Source organism: Ranitomeya imitator, chromosome 5 (genome assembly GCF_032444005.1).
Source record: "Ranitomeya imitator isolate aRanImi1 chromosome 5, aRanImi1.pri, whole genome shotgun sequence".
Taxonomy (NCBI): Eukaryota; Metazoa; Chordata; class Amphibia; order Anura; family Dendrobatidae; genus Ranitomeya; species Ranitomeya imitator.
In genome coordinates, this window is record NC_091286.1 from 16,784,258 (window position 1) to 16,798,671 (window position 14,414).

The following is a 14,414-nucleotide window of genomic DNA, read 5'->3' on the forward strand; positions in this document are numbered from 1 at the left end:
ACATTTCTCTGCAGGTGAATACCCATCGAGGAGAACTCTCTTTCCAGAAGTTTTAGAGGTTGATCTTCATGAAAGTATTCACAAGGGTTACAGCAGGGTTACCCATACCCAACTCTTTTAGGGTACCGTCACACTATACGATTTACCTACGATCACGACCAGCGATATGACCTGGCCGTGATCGTAGGTAAATCGTATTGTGGTCGCTGGGGAGCTGTCACACAGACAGCTCTCCAGCGACCAACGATGCCAAGGTCCCTGGGTAACCAGGGTAAACATCGGGTAACTAAGCGCAGGACCGCGCTTAGTAACCCGATGTTTACCCTGGTTACAAGCGTAAAACTAAAAAAAAACAAACAGCACATACTTACATCTGGTGTCCGTCACGTCCCTTGCCGTCTGCTTCCCGCACTGTGACTGCCGGCCGTAAAGTGAAAGTGAAAGCACGTCACCGCTGTGCTCTGCTTTCACTTTACGGCCGGGAAGTCACAGTGCGGGAAGCAGACGGCAAGGGACCTGACGGACACCAGAATGTAAGTATGTGCTGTTTGTTTTTAGTTTTACGCTTGTAACCAGGGTAAACATCGGGTTACTAAGCGCGACCCTGCGCTTAGTTACCGGATGTTTGGTTACAAGCGAACGCATCGCTGGATCGCATCGCTAGATCGCTAGATCGGTGTCACACACACCGATCTAGCGATGACAGCGGGAGATCCAGCGATGAAAGAAAGTTCCATACGATCTGCTACGACGTACGATTCTCAGCAGGATCCCTGATCGCTGCTGCGTGTCAGACACAGCGATATCGTAACGATATCGCTGGAACGTCACGAATCGTACCGTCGTAGCGATCGAAATGGTATAGTGTGACGGTACCCTAAGTCTCCTCTTATGGTAAGTGACCTCCCTCTGATTCAGATATAACAGTTGAAAGAACAAACAGTAGACCCGAGTCAAAAGAGGGGCTGGCAGGACATGAACATGGTCCAATTAAATTAACAAAGGAAGTAGTCCTGTAGTCCTTATTCAGGTTTCCCTTTCGCTGAAGGACTAATCTTACCATTTGTTCATCTTCTAGGTGGCAATCGCTAGCTTGCTTTCACAGTTTTGCTTGGGATAATTCCTCTGGCTGAATTTGATGCCAAGAGGTTTTTCCCCCTGATACAGTGTCCAACAGACCAAAATCAGGATTTCCTCCCAGCAAGAGGAATACTTTGACCCGAATGCTTCTAGACAGCCATCCATGGTACTGTGCTAAAGTTTTTAAGCTATTTTAAAGGCAAAGAGTGATTGCACAAAATATTGTTCATTCACTTTGCATATCATTAATTGATAACAATAATCTATCAACATTCAAGTTTTGAAATCATTCTTATGTTGCCTATTTTTTTCTACACCTCTGTAAAACTTTTGAACACTACTAGACCTCCAACATCATCAACTCTACCTATCTATCAAATATAGCGACATTATTGAAACCTACCACCCTCAGAGTGGTTCGAGGTGTAGCCCTGTCCATCCTAACACCTGACAATGGTCATCTCTCTACTATCCTAAGAAATCGGTCAACACAAATAACATGTGGTTCAAAAGACAACCAGTGTCCTAACCACTTCAACCCTCCCAGGGGAAGAGACATCAGTGCCAGACCCCCGGGGTTGGTTGTCCACTGCTGAGCCTCTGATCTTTTCAGCCCTGCAGCCAAGCCTGTCATATTCTCCTTGCTACTGCTTCCTTTGCCATCTTAACGTTCCTCTTTCCACTCTTACCCTCTGGGCTTGCTTCAGAGACAAGGCTAGGGATGTTAAGTGGGGCGCACCCGGAGGCGATTATATATCGGCACCACATGATGGGTAACATAGACCAGTCTCATCTCCTGTTGTGTTGTTTTCTTTACCTTTTTATTCTTTTTTCTTCTTTTTCAGGCATGTCTTCCACTAAATTATCACCAATGTAGAGGTGCCCTTGCCATACCTGAGACTCGAGCTAACAGATCTGAACAATAAATTCACAACCATAATTGTCACTATCATCAATATCACTTTCTGAAGTAGAAGGTATTAAAACTTGCATTGAAGAAAGATCCTCAGATGCCATCTTCCCTGGTGGTAGTTTGCCTCTATTGAGTTACACTGCGGGCTAGGGGTACTCGGTACCGGGTCCGGTGTTCACAGGGGGATGTCACGGTGGCTGTGACCAGGTACGTGGCCCTGGGCACCCATATAAAAGGGGAAAGGTCTTTAAAGGGATAAAGTTTATGTTCATGATGCCACCTGTGGTATTCGGTCAGTGGGGACCGACTGCTTTAAGGGGTCCGCAGGGGTGATGTTATGGCAGCTAGATGGTATATCTTTCCACAGGTGAAGTATATCCCCAGGGCTCCAGGTGTGTAGATGGTGGTATAGTGAGAGGTGCAGAGAAGAACGAGGACACAAGGTTGCAGTCTCTTTACCTTTACTGAAGACCTCAGCATCCACAGTCCAGGGCACCAGACCACAGGGCAGGCAGAGAAGTCCGGACAGTCCAGAGACAAGCAAGTTCCCCTGGGTAAGTCAGGTAGGAGCCTACCACTCTGTGCTTTCTGTCTCTAAGTCCCTGCTGCCACTAAGTATCTCAACAAGGTCTTTAATCGTTCTGCTCTCCTAGGACAGGTACCTGTATGGCAGGCAGCTTGGGCCGTGTGAACTGGGGTCTGTTCTCGGTGACTCCAGGCTCCTAGGTGCTGCTGTGCCACAGGTAATTATGGGCAAAGTCCTTTTAGAACAATGCCCTCCGGTTCTGCTCTGTGTTATATAATCCACAAAAGCCTCGGGCTCCCGGTACCCGGATTCTTGCGCTGATACTCTTCAGAGGCCTACTCATGGCCTCCTGGAGCTCTCTCTTTCCTCTGTGCTCCACTCCTGTCTGTCCTCGCACACAGACTTCTGCTACAAACTGAGCTTTCTTCACCTCCAAACCAGGATCTTTATTGAGGGAAGCTGCCTAAAACAGGGCTTGGAGATCCCCCTCCTGGCCTGGAAGTGGAAGGTGTTGTGTGTGTGTGTAAACCTACCAAAGGAAACCTCACTTGTCTCCAGACATAGCACTATCCTCCCCGTGAGGAAGACAGCACAACTGTGGTACCCGAACTCCTGGGGTGCCACATCCCCCTCCCCCCTTTAAATCCAGTACTCCTGGACTGGGAAAAGAGAATAACAAAATACAAGTTATATAATGCAAACAATTTGGCAAACATTTGAACAATAATAAACTCTGGCTTCCCCTTAGGGAACGTGAGGACACTTGTACATTGCAAAAAACATGTTTTAAAAAATCCATCTGGTATAGTCCTTGGTCAGATGAAGCAAACAAGGTTCTACCCATGCCGCAAGTGGGCAGAATCCATGTGCACCATGAGGGTGCCAAACTATTTACAATGAAAGTTTTTGGGTAAGCATTGTCCATTACCTCAATGTCCATTTTAAGCCTGTAACAGATAAGCAAGAAATTCAAACAAATAACAGTAATTATTGACATTTCTAGTCCTTGTAACGAGTTGGGATTTGACTCTTGGTGCTACGTGTAGACCTACGCAGTACAGGGATTGCTACTGACCAGACAGGGTGTTACAACACTTCCTTTTAACAAGGATTAGGAAGTGGCTAAACCTTAATAGTGCAAATAACATACAAAACACAATGAAATCAAATATACAGGAGTAGAACATAGATCATAACCATACAGACATGACCAATTTATCATTTAGACCAAGGGGACCTTGAGCATGGATCATCTAACCTACTCTGTGACAACCTTCAATCCGACTTCCACCCCCACCATTCCACTAAAACTGGCCTAACTAAAATTGCCACGACTTACTGCCAAAACTAACAGGCAATTCTCTAATCTCCCCCTTCTATATCTGTCCTCTACCTTCGACACAGTTGACCATTCCCTGCTACTACAGATCCTTTAATTTCTCGGTATCACAGACCTGGCTCTCCTCATACCTCTCTAACCGTACATTTAGCATCTCCCACTTCCACACTACCTCTTCATCCCATCCTCACTCTGTCTTGGGACACCTACTCTTCTCCATCTATACGTTTGGCCTGGTATAACTCATAAAGTCTCATCACTTCAAGTACCATCTGTGCGCTGCTGACACTCAGATCTACCTCTCTGACCCAGATATAAGCCATATCCTCTTTTTTTTCTCTAGCTTCCTAAAGCTCAATACAGACAGAATTTAACTCCTTATCTTTCCTCCGTCTGACATATATTCACTACCTGAGCTATCACAATTAATGACATCATGCTTTCCCCTGTATGTGAAGTCCTCTGCCTCGGAGTGACCATTGACTCTGCCCTGTCCTTCAAACCGCACATCCAAGCTCTCACCGCCTCCTGCTGCTTCCAACTCAATAATATTTCCAGAATCCAACATTTCCTCAACCCTCAATCTACTAAAATAATAGTGCATGCCCTCATTATGCCTCGACAACTGCGATATCCTCCTCTGTGGCCTATCTGCTCACATTCTCGCACCTCTCTAGTCTGTCCTTAACTCTGCTGACTGACTAATCCACCTCTTTCCTCGCTATTTCTCCGCTTCTCCCCTCTGCAAATCCCTTCATTGGCTCCCAATTCCACAACGTATCCACTGCAAGCTACTAACACTGAAATAGAAAGCCGTCTATAATCTGTCTCCCCCATATTTTTATGAACTAATCTCCAGATATCTCCCACCACGCAATCTCCTGTCTTCCCAAGACCTCCTTCTCTCCTCCACAATCATACGCTCCTCATCCAATCGCCTGGTAGACTTCTTCCAAGTATCCCCAACCTCTGGGACCCTGGGCTCCAACACGTCCGATTATCCACCACATTCGAACATTTCAACAGAAACAGCTTACAACCTGAAATGACCCCACAGCCACCTCACCACTACTGGAGCTGCTACGACCCCCGCACCTACACTCCCTGACAGAAGTTATGTCGCTTATCCATGTTATGTAAATAAAAGATTATAACTAGTGATGAGCGAGTATACCCGTTGCTCGGGTTTTTATCGCCTCAGTTGCATGATTTACGGCTGCCAGATACGCTGAATACATGTGAGGAATGCCTGTGTTAGGGAATTCCCACATGTATTCAGCCTGTCCAGCAGTCGTAAATCATGCTGCTGAGGCAATGAAAACTATATCTCCGAGCACTAACAAATACTCAGAGATCACCCGATTGTGTGCTCGGGAAAACCCGAACAACGTGTATACTTGCTCATCACTACTTATAACCTGACGTTAAATTCATCCATTGGTTGTATAAATTATTCTTTTAAAAGCTGAAACCCTCCGAAATGTGGTTTAGGTTAAGAAAATAAATTGACATCAATGCAGAAATATTGATCAGTTAATGGACACAGAATGGTAAAATTTTGGCAAGACAAAAGTTTTGTCGCCCACAGAAAGTAATGTGATATTCAAACAAATAATTAACTTAAAATGCAAATATATGTTGCATAACATTGGTGAATGAAGTTGTGGTTCTATTAGAGTCATATTTAATATGACATGATCAATGATGTTCATGTCTGGTGACTGGGCTGGCCAGTCCTGGAGCACCTTGATTTTTTTTCCCTGGAGGAACTTTGTTATAGAGATGGATGTATGAGATGAAGCACCATCCTGCTGCAGAATTTGACCCCTTTTATGATTTGGAATATAAGAGGTAACTAATACGTCTTGATATTTTAGGCTATTGATATTGCCTTCCACCTTGCAAATATTTTGCACACCCCCAAACTGAATGTAACCCCAGACCATGATCTTTCCACCACCAAATGTAGGTCTCCTGCAGTATTTGTGGCGGCTGTGGTGTAATTCTACTGAAGATTCAGCAGAGAAATCCACCTTCTGCCACTTTTCCAGCATCCGTTTAGCAGGCTGTGGGACTTTGCAAATGCCACACGGTTTTTTATTTACCTTTTGTTTAGTGCTGGCTTCTGGGCATTTCGAGACAGAATCCTACAACTGTTCTAGCCGACACAGGGACTTGAGGTGACCAGGCCTGTTGGAGCTCTGGTCCTGAGCAGTTGTCTAGCAGGATCTGCCAGACCTGGGCTTGTCAAACACATCTTCAGTCTCTTCAAATCTTTTTTTAATTATTTGTACTTGATGCTGAGACACATTAAAGGTGCCAGCCACCTCTGCAGTGGATCTGGTCTTCAGCCTCTTGATAATCCAGGCTTTGGTCATAGGGTGGATTTTTGGCATGTTGTCAGAGCTCAAGTTGCAGTTCAAGCGAAGGTCTGGGGTGCTGAATTTCTTTTTATACACACACACTAATTAACCGATAATTTACTGAGCACAGGTGAGGATTTAAACTAGGATTGTGTGCATTATATGACCAAGTGACAAAACTTTTGTGTTGCCAAAATCTGACCATTCTGTGTCCATTAACTGATCAATATTTCTACATTGATGCCAATTTATTTTCTTAACCTAAACCACATTTCGGAAGGTTTCAGCTTTCAAAAGAATAATTTATACAACCAATGGATGAATTTAATGCCAGGTTATAAGCTTTTATTTACATAACATGGATAAGCGACTTAACTTCTGTCAGGGAGTGTACCCGTCTGTCACTTTTAGTTTGTTCATTGTAATTTCTATTTGTATTTTGTATGTATCCCCTTCTCATGTACAGCACCATGGAATCAATTGTGTTCTAATAAAAAATAATAATGAGGAGTGATGAGATGCACTATGGAGCTCTGAATAGATGACAGGAGTGAGGAGCTGCAGGAAGGAGCTGTGTTTGTGTATAGATGAGAGGAGTGAAGAGCTGCAGGTTGTGGATTTGTATGGATGAGAGGTGTGAGGAGCTGCAGGATGGAGCTGTGAATAGATGACAGGAGTGAGGAGCTGCAAGATGTGGATTTGTATGGATGAGAGGAGCGAGGAGCTGCAGGATGGGGCTGTGTATGGATGAGGAGTGAGAAGATGCAGATTGGGGCCGTGTATAGATGAGGAGTGAGGAGCTGCAGGATGGGGCTGTGTATACTGGAGAGGCTGTATACTGCAGGATGGAGCTGTGTGACTTTTAGTGATGGTCAGTCTGGCTCTTTTTAATTATCTGAATCACTTCACTGTTAAATATATATATATTCCGTATATTTATTTATTCAGGACTTCTTACCAGATGCGATGCTCCAAAGAAAACATCACGGTACTAAAAAATTGTAGTGGTTTATTGGGCTGTCCTCAAAGAATCATTACAACAAAATATAAAACATGTGAATTAGTCTGATGGTTAGTTAATTAAATTGGTTGTGGTTTATTCATCCATCTTTCTCTGGATCCTGTGTAGAAGTTTTATCAGCTGCTTGTCCATGAGTGTCCCTCCAAGTTAAAGTAGGCCGAAGAATCGCATGTCAACTTCTTATCCATTAATCAAAGTCCAGGACATAATGGACCCCAGGAGCACATCAGCTCTTGAGCATAGAGACCCCCGAATGGCGAGAGTGATGAGCCCCTCCCTGAATGTCCTATAGCAATATACAGTGGGGCAAAAAAGTATTTAGTCAGTCAGCAATAGTGCAAGTTCCACCACTTAAAAAGATGAGAGGCGTCTGTAATTTACATCATAGGTAGACCTCAACTATGGGAGACAAACTGAGAAAAAAAAATCCAGAAAATCACATTGTCTGTTTTTTTAACATTTTATTTGCATATTATGGTGGAAAATAAGTATTTGGTCAGAAACAAACAATCAAGATTTCTGGCTCTCACAGAACTGTAACTTCTTCTTTAAGAGTCTCCTCTTTCCTCCACTCATTACCTGTAGTAATGGCACCTGTTTAAACTTGTTATCAGTATAAAAAGACACCTGTGCACACCCTCAAACAGTCTGACTCCAAACTCCACTATGGTGAAGACCAAAGAGCTGACAAAGGACACCAGAAACAAAATTGTAGCCCTGCACCAGGCTGGGAAGACTGAATCTGCAATAGCCAACCAGCTTGGAGTGAAGAAAGCAACAGTGGGAGCAATAATTAGAAAATGGAAGACATACAAGACCACTGATAATCTCCCTCGATCTGGGGCTCCACGCAAAATCCCACCCCGTGGGGTCAGAATGATCACAAGAACGGTGAGCAAAAATCCCAGAACCACGCGGGGGGACCTAGTGAATGAACTGCAGAGACCTGGGACCAATGTAACAAGGCCTACCATAAGTAACACACTATGCCACCATGGACTCAGATCCTGCAGTGCCAGACGTGTCCCACTGCTTAAGCCAGTACATGTCCGGGCACGTCTGAAGTTTGCTAGAGAGCATTTGGATGATCCAGAGGGAGAATGTCCTATGGTCTGATGAAACCAAACTGGAACTGTTTGGTAGAAACACAACTTGTCGTGTTTGGAGGAAAAAGATTACTGAGTTGCATCCATCAAACACCATACCTACTGTAAAGCATGGTGGTGGAAACATCATGCTTTGGGGCTGTTTCTCTGCAAAGGGGCCAGGACGACTGATCCGGGTACATGAAAGAATGAATGGGGCCATGTATCGTGAGATTTTGAGTGCAAACCTCCTTCCATCAGCAAGGGCATTGAAGATGAAACGTGGCTGGGTCTTTCAACATGACAATGATCCAAAGCACACCGCCAGGGCAACGAAGGCGTGGCTTCGTAAGAAGCATTTCAAGGTCCTGGAGTGGCCTAGCCAGTCTCCAGATCTCAACCCTATAGAAAACCTTTGGAGGGAGTTGAAAGTCCGTGTTGCCAAGCGAAAAGCCAAAAACATCACTGCTCTAGAGGAGATCTGCATGGAGGAATGGGCCAACATACCAACAACAGTGTGTGGCTGTTATGAATAGGTAATTCAGAACCACAATGGACATAGAAGTTCAGAGCACACAAAGTGACCTGTCAATAACCAAAAACATAGGACGAGCTCTGAGACGTGGAAACTCTGCTGACCGCAATCCCTAATCCTATCAAACCACACTAGAGGCAGCCGTGGATTGCGCCTAACACTCCCTATGCAACTCGGCACAGCCTGAGAAACTAGCTAGCCCTGAAGACAGAAAAATAAGCCTACCTTGCCTCAGAGAAATTCCCCAAAGGAAAAGGCAGCCCCCCACATATAATGACTGTGAGTTAAGATGAAAATACAAACATAGAGATGAAATAGATTTAGCAAAGTGAGGCCCGACTTACTGAATAGACCGAGGATAGGAAAGATAGCTTTGCGGTCAACACAAAACCCTACAAACTACCACGCAGAGGGGCAAAAAGTCCCTCCGCACCGACTAACGGTACGGAGGTGCTCCCTCTGCGTCTCAGAGCTTCCAGCAAGCAAGCAAAACCAATATAGCAAGCTGGACAGAAAAAATAGCAACAAAATAACAGCAGAACTTAGCTTATGCTGAGAAGACAGGCCACAGGAACGATCCAGGATGAAGCAAGGCCAATACTAGAACATTGACTGGAGGCCAGGATCAAAGCACTAGGTGGAGTTAAATAGAGCAGCACCTAACGACTTAACCTCATCACCTGAGGAAGGAAACTCAGAAGCTGCAGTACCACTCACATCCACCAACGGAAGCCCATAGACAGAATCAGCCGAAGTACCACTTGTGACCACAGGAGGGAGCTTGACCACAGAAATCACAACAGTACCCCCCCTTGAGGAGGGGTCACCGAACCCTCACCAGAACCCCCAGGCCGACCAGGATGAGCCATATGAAAGGCACGAACAAGATCGGCAGCATGGACATCAGAAGCAAAGACCCAGGAATTATCTTCCTGACCATAACCCTTCCACTTAACCAGATACTGAAGTTTCCGTCTCGAAACCCGAGAATCCAAAATCTTCTCCACTATATACTCCAACTCCCCCTCCACCAAAACCGGGGCAGGAGGATCAACAGATGGAACCATAGGTGCCACGTATCTCCGCAACAATGACCTATGGAATACGTTATGAATGGAAAAAGAATCTGGAAGGGTCAAACGAAAAGACACAGGATTAAGAACCTCAGAAATCCTATACGGACCAATGAAACGAGGCTTAAACTTAGGAGAGGAAACCTTCATAGGAATATAACGAGATGACAACCAAACCAAATCCCCAACACGAAGTCGGAGACCCACACAGCGTCTGCGATTAGCAAAACGTTGAGCCTTCTCCTGGGACAAGGTCAAATTGTCCACTACATGAGTCCAAATCTGCTGCAACCTGTCCACCACAGTATCCACACCAGGACAGTCCGAAGACTCAACCTGCCCTGAAGAGAAACGAGGATGGAACCCAGAATTGCAGAAAAACGGGGAAACCAAGGTAGCCGAGCTGGCCCGATTATTAAGGGCGAACTCAGCCAACGGCAAAAAGGACACCCAATCATCCTGATCAGCAGAAACAAAACATCTCAGATATGTTTCCAAGGTCTGATTGGTTCGTTCAGTCTGGCCATTTGTCTGAGGATGGAAAGCCGAGGAAAAAGACAAGTCAATGCCCATCCTACCACAAAAGGCTCGCCAAAACCTCGAAACAAACTGGGAACCTCTGTCAGAAACGATGTTCTCCGGAATGCCATGTAAACGAACCACATGCTGGAAGAACAATGGCACCAAATCAGAGGAGGAAGGTAATTTAGCCAAGGGTACCAAATGGATCATCTTAGAGAAGCGATCACAAACTCCCCAAATGACCGACATTTTTTGAGAGACGGGGAGATCCGAAATAAAATCCATAGAGATATGTGTCCAAGGCCTCTTCGGGACCGGCAAGGGCAAAAGCAACCCACTGGCACGAGAACAGCAGGGCTTAGCCCGAGCACAAATCCCACAGGACTGCACAAAATAACGCACATCCCGTGACAGAGACGGCCACCAAAAGGATCTAGCCACTAAATCTCTGGTACCAAAGATTCCAGGATGACCAGCCAACACCGAACAATGAACCTCAGAGATAACTTTATTCGTCCACCTATCAGGGACAAACAGTTTCTCCGCTGGGCAACGATCAGGTTTATTAGCCTGAAATTTTTGCAGCACCCGCCGCAAATCAGGGGAGATGGCAGACACAATTACTCCTTCTTTGAGAATACCTGCCGGCTCAGGCAAACCCGGAGAGTCGGGCACAAAACTCCTAGACAGGGCATCCGCCTTCACATTTTTAGAGCCCGGAAGGTACGAAACCACAAAGTCAAAACGGGAGAAAAACAGCGACCAACGAGCCTGTCTAGGATTCAACCATTTGGCAGACTCGAGATAAGTCAAGTTCTTGTGATCAGTCAAGACCACCACGCGATGCTTAGCTCCTTCAAGCCAATGACGCCACTCCTCAAATGCCCACTTCATGGCCAACAACTCTCGATTGCCAACATCATAATTTCGCTCAGCAGGCGAACACTTCTTGGAAAAGAAGGCGCATGGCTTCATCACCGAGCCATCAGAACCTCTTTGCGACAAAACAGCCCCTGCTCCAATTTCAGAAGCATCAACCTCGACCTGGAACGGGAGCGAAACATCTGGCTGACACAACACAGGGGCAGAAGAAAAATGACGCTTTAACTCTTGAAAAGCTTCCACAGCCGCAGAAGACCAATTGACCACATCAGCACCCTTCTTGGTCAAATCGGTCAATGGTTTAACAATACTAGAAAAATTACAGATGAAGCGACGATAAAAATTAGCAAAGCCAAGGAACTTTTGCAGACTCTTCAGAGATGTCGGCTGAGTCCAATCATAAATAGCCTGGACCTTAACAGGGTCCATCTCGATAGTAGAAGGGGAAAAAATGAACCCCAAAAATGAAACCTTCTGAACACCAAAGATACACTTTGATCCCTTCACAAACAAAGAGTTAGCACGCAGGATCTGGAACACCATTCTGACCTGCTTCACATGAGACTCCCAATCATCCGAGAAGACCAAAATATCATCCAAGTATACAATCAGGAATTTATCCAGGTACTCTCGGAAGATGTCATGCATAAAGGACTGAAATACTGATGGAGCATTGGCAAGTCCGAATGGCATAACTAGGTACTCAAAATGGCCCTCGGGCGTATTAAATGCAGATTTCCATTCATCGCCCCGTTTAATACGCACAAGATTATATGCACCACGAAGATCTATCTTGGTGAACCAACTAGCCCCCTTAATCCGAGCAAACAAATCAGATAGCAGCGGCAAGGGGTACTGAAATTTGACCGTGATTTTATTTAGAAGGCGGTAATCAATACAAGGTCTCAGTGAACCATCCTTCTTGGCCACAAAAAAGAACCCTGCTCCCAGTGGCGATGACGACGGGCGAATATGACCCTTCTCCAAGGATTCTTTTACGTAACTCCGCATAGCGGCGTGCTCAGGTACAGATAAATTAAACAATCGACCATTAGGAAACTTACTACCAGGAATCAACTCGATCGCACAATCACAATCCCTATGCGGAGGTAGGGCATTGGACTTGGGCTCATCGAATACATCCCGGTAATCAGACAAGAACTCTGGGACCTCAGAAGGGGTGGATGATGAAATAGACAGAAATGGAACATCACCATGTACCCCCTGACAACCCCAGCTGGACACAGACATTGATTTCCAATCTAATACTGGGTTATGGACTTGTAGCCATGGCAACCCCAACACGACCACATCATGCAGATTATGCAACACCAGAAAGCGAATATCCTCCTGGTGCGCAGGAGCCATGCACATGGTAAGTTGGGTCCAATACTGAGGCTTATTCTTGGCCAAAGGCGTAGCATCAATTCCTCTCAATGGAATAGGACACTGCAAGGGCTCCAAGACAAACCCACAGCGCCTAGCAAACTCCAAGTCCATCAAATTCAGGGCAGCGCCTGAATCCACAAATGCCATGACAGAATAGGAAGACAAAGAGCAGATCAAAGTAACGGACAAAAGAAATTTCGACTGTACCGTACCAATGGTGGCAGACCTAGCGAACCGCTTAGTGCGCTTAGGACAATCAGAGATAGCATGAGTGGAATCACCACAGTAGAAACACAGCCCATTCTGATGTCTGTGTTCTTGCCTTTCAGCTCTAGTCAAAGTCCTATCGCACTGCATAGGCTCAGGTTTATGCTCAGATAATACCGCCAAATGGTGCACAGATTTACGCTCACGCAAGCGTCGATCGATCTGAATGGCCAAAGACATAGACTCATTCAGACCAGCAGGCATAGGAAATCCCACCATGACATCCTTAAGGGCTTCAGAGAGACCCTTTCTGAAAATAGCTGCCAGCGCGCATTCATTCCATTGAGTGAGCACGGACCACTTTCTAAACTTCTGACAATAAATCTCAATCTCATCCTGACCCTGGCACAGAGCCAGCAAATTTTTCTCTGCCTGATCCACAGAATTAGGCTCATCGTAAAGCAATCCAAGCGCCAGAAAAAACGCATCAATATTACATAATGCATGATCTCCTGGAGCAAGGGAAAATGCCCAGTCCTGAGGGTCGCCATGTAATAAAGAAATAATGATCTTAACTTGTTGAACTGGGTCACCAGAGGAGCGAGGTTTCAACGCCAAAAACAGTTTGCAATTATTTTTGAAACTCAGAAATTTAGCTCTATCTCCAGAAAACAAATCAGGAATAGGAATTCTTGGTTCTAACATAGAATTCTGAGCCACAAAGTCTTGAATATTTTGTACTTTTGCAGTGAGATGATCCACACATGAAAACAGACCTTTAATGTCCATCACTACACCTGTGTCCTGAACCACCCAAATGTCTAGGGGAAAAAAAAGTGCAAAGAAAAAAAAATGGTCTCAGAACTTCTTTTTTCCCTCTATTGAGAAGCATAGTACTTTTGGCCTCCAGTACTGTTATGAATAGGTAATTCAGAACCACAATGGACATAGAAGTTCAGAGCACACAAAGTGACCTGTCAATAACCAAAAACATAGAACGACCTCTGAGACGTGGAAACTCTGCTGACCGCAATCCCTAATCCTATCAAACCACACTAGAGGCAGCCGTGGATTGCGCCTAACGCTCCCTATGCAACTCGGCACAGCCTGAGAAACTAACTAGCCCTGAAGACAGAAAAATAAGCCTACCATGCCTCAGAGAAATTCCCCAAAGGAAAAGGCAGCCCCCACATATAATGACTGTGAGTTAAGATGAAAATACAAACATAGAGAAGAAATAGATTTAGCAAAGTGAGGCCCGACTTACTGAATAGACCGAGGATAGGAAAGATAGCTTTGCGGTCAACACAAAACCCTACAAACTACCACGCAGAGGGGCAAAAAGACCCTCCGCACCGACTAACGGTACGGAGGTGCTCCCTCTGCGTCTCAGAGCTTCCAGCAAGCAAGCAAAACCAATATAGCAAGCTGGACAGAAAAAATAGCAACAAAATAACAACAGCAGAACTTAGCTTATGC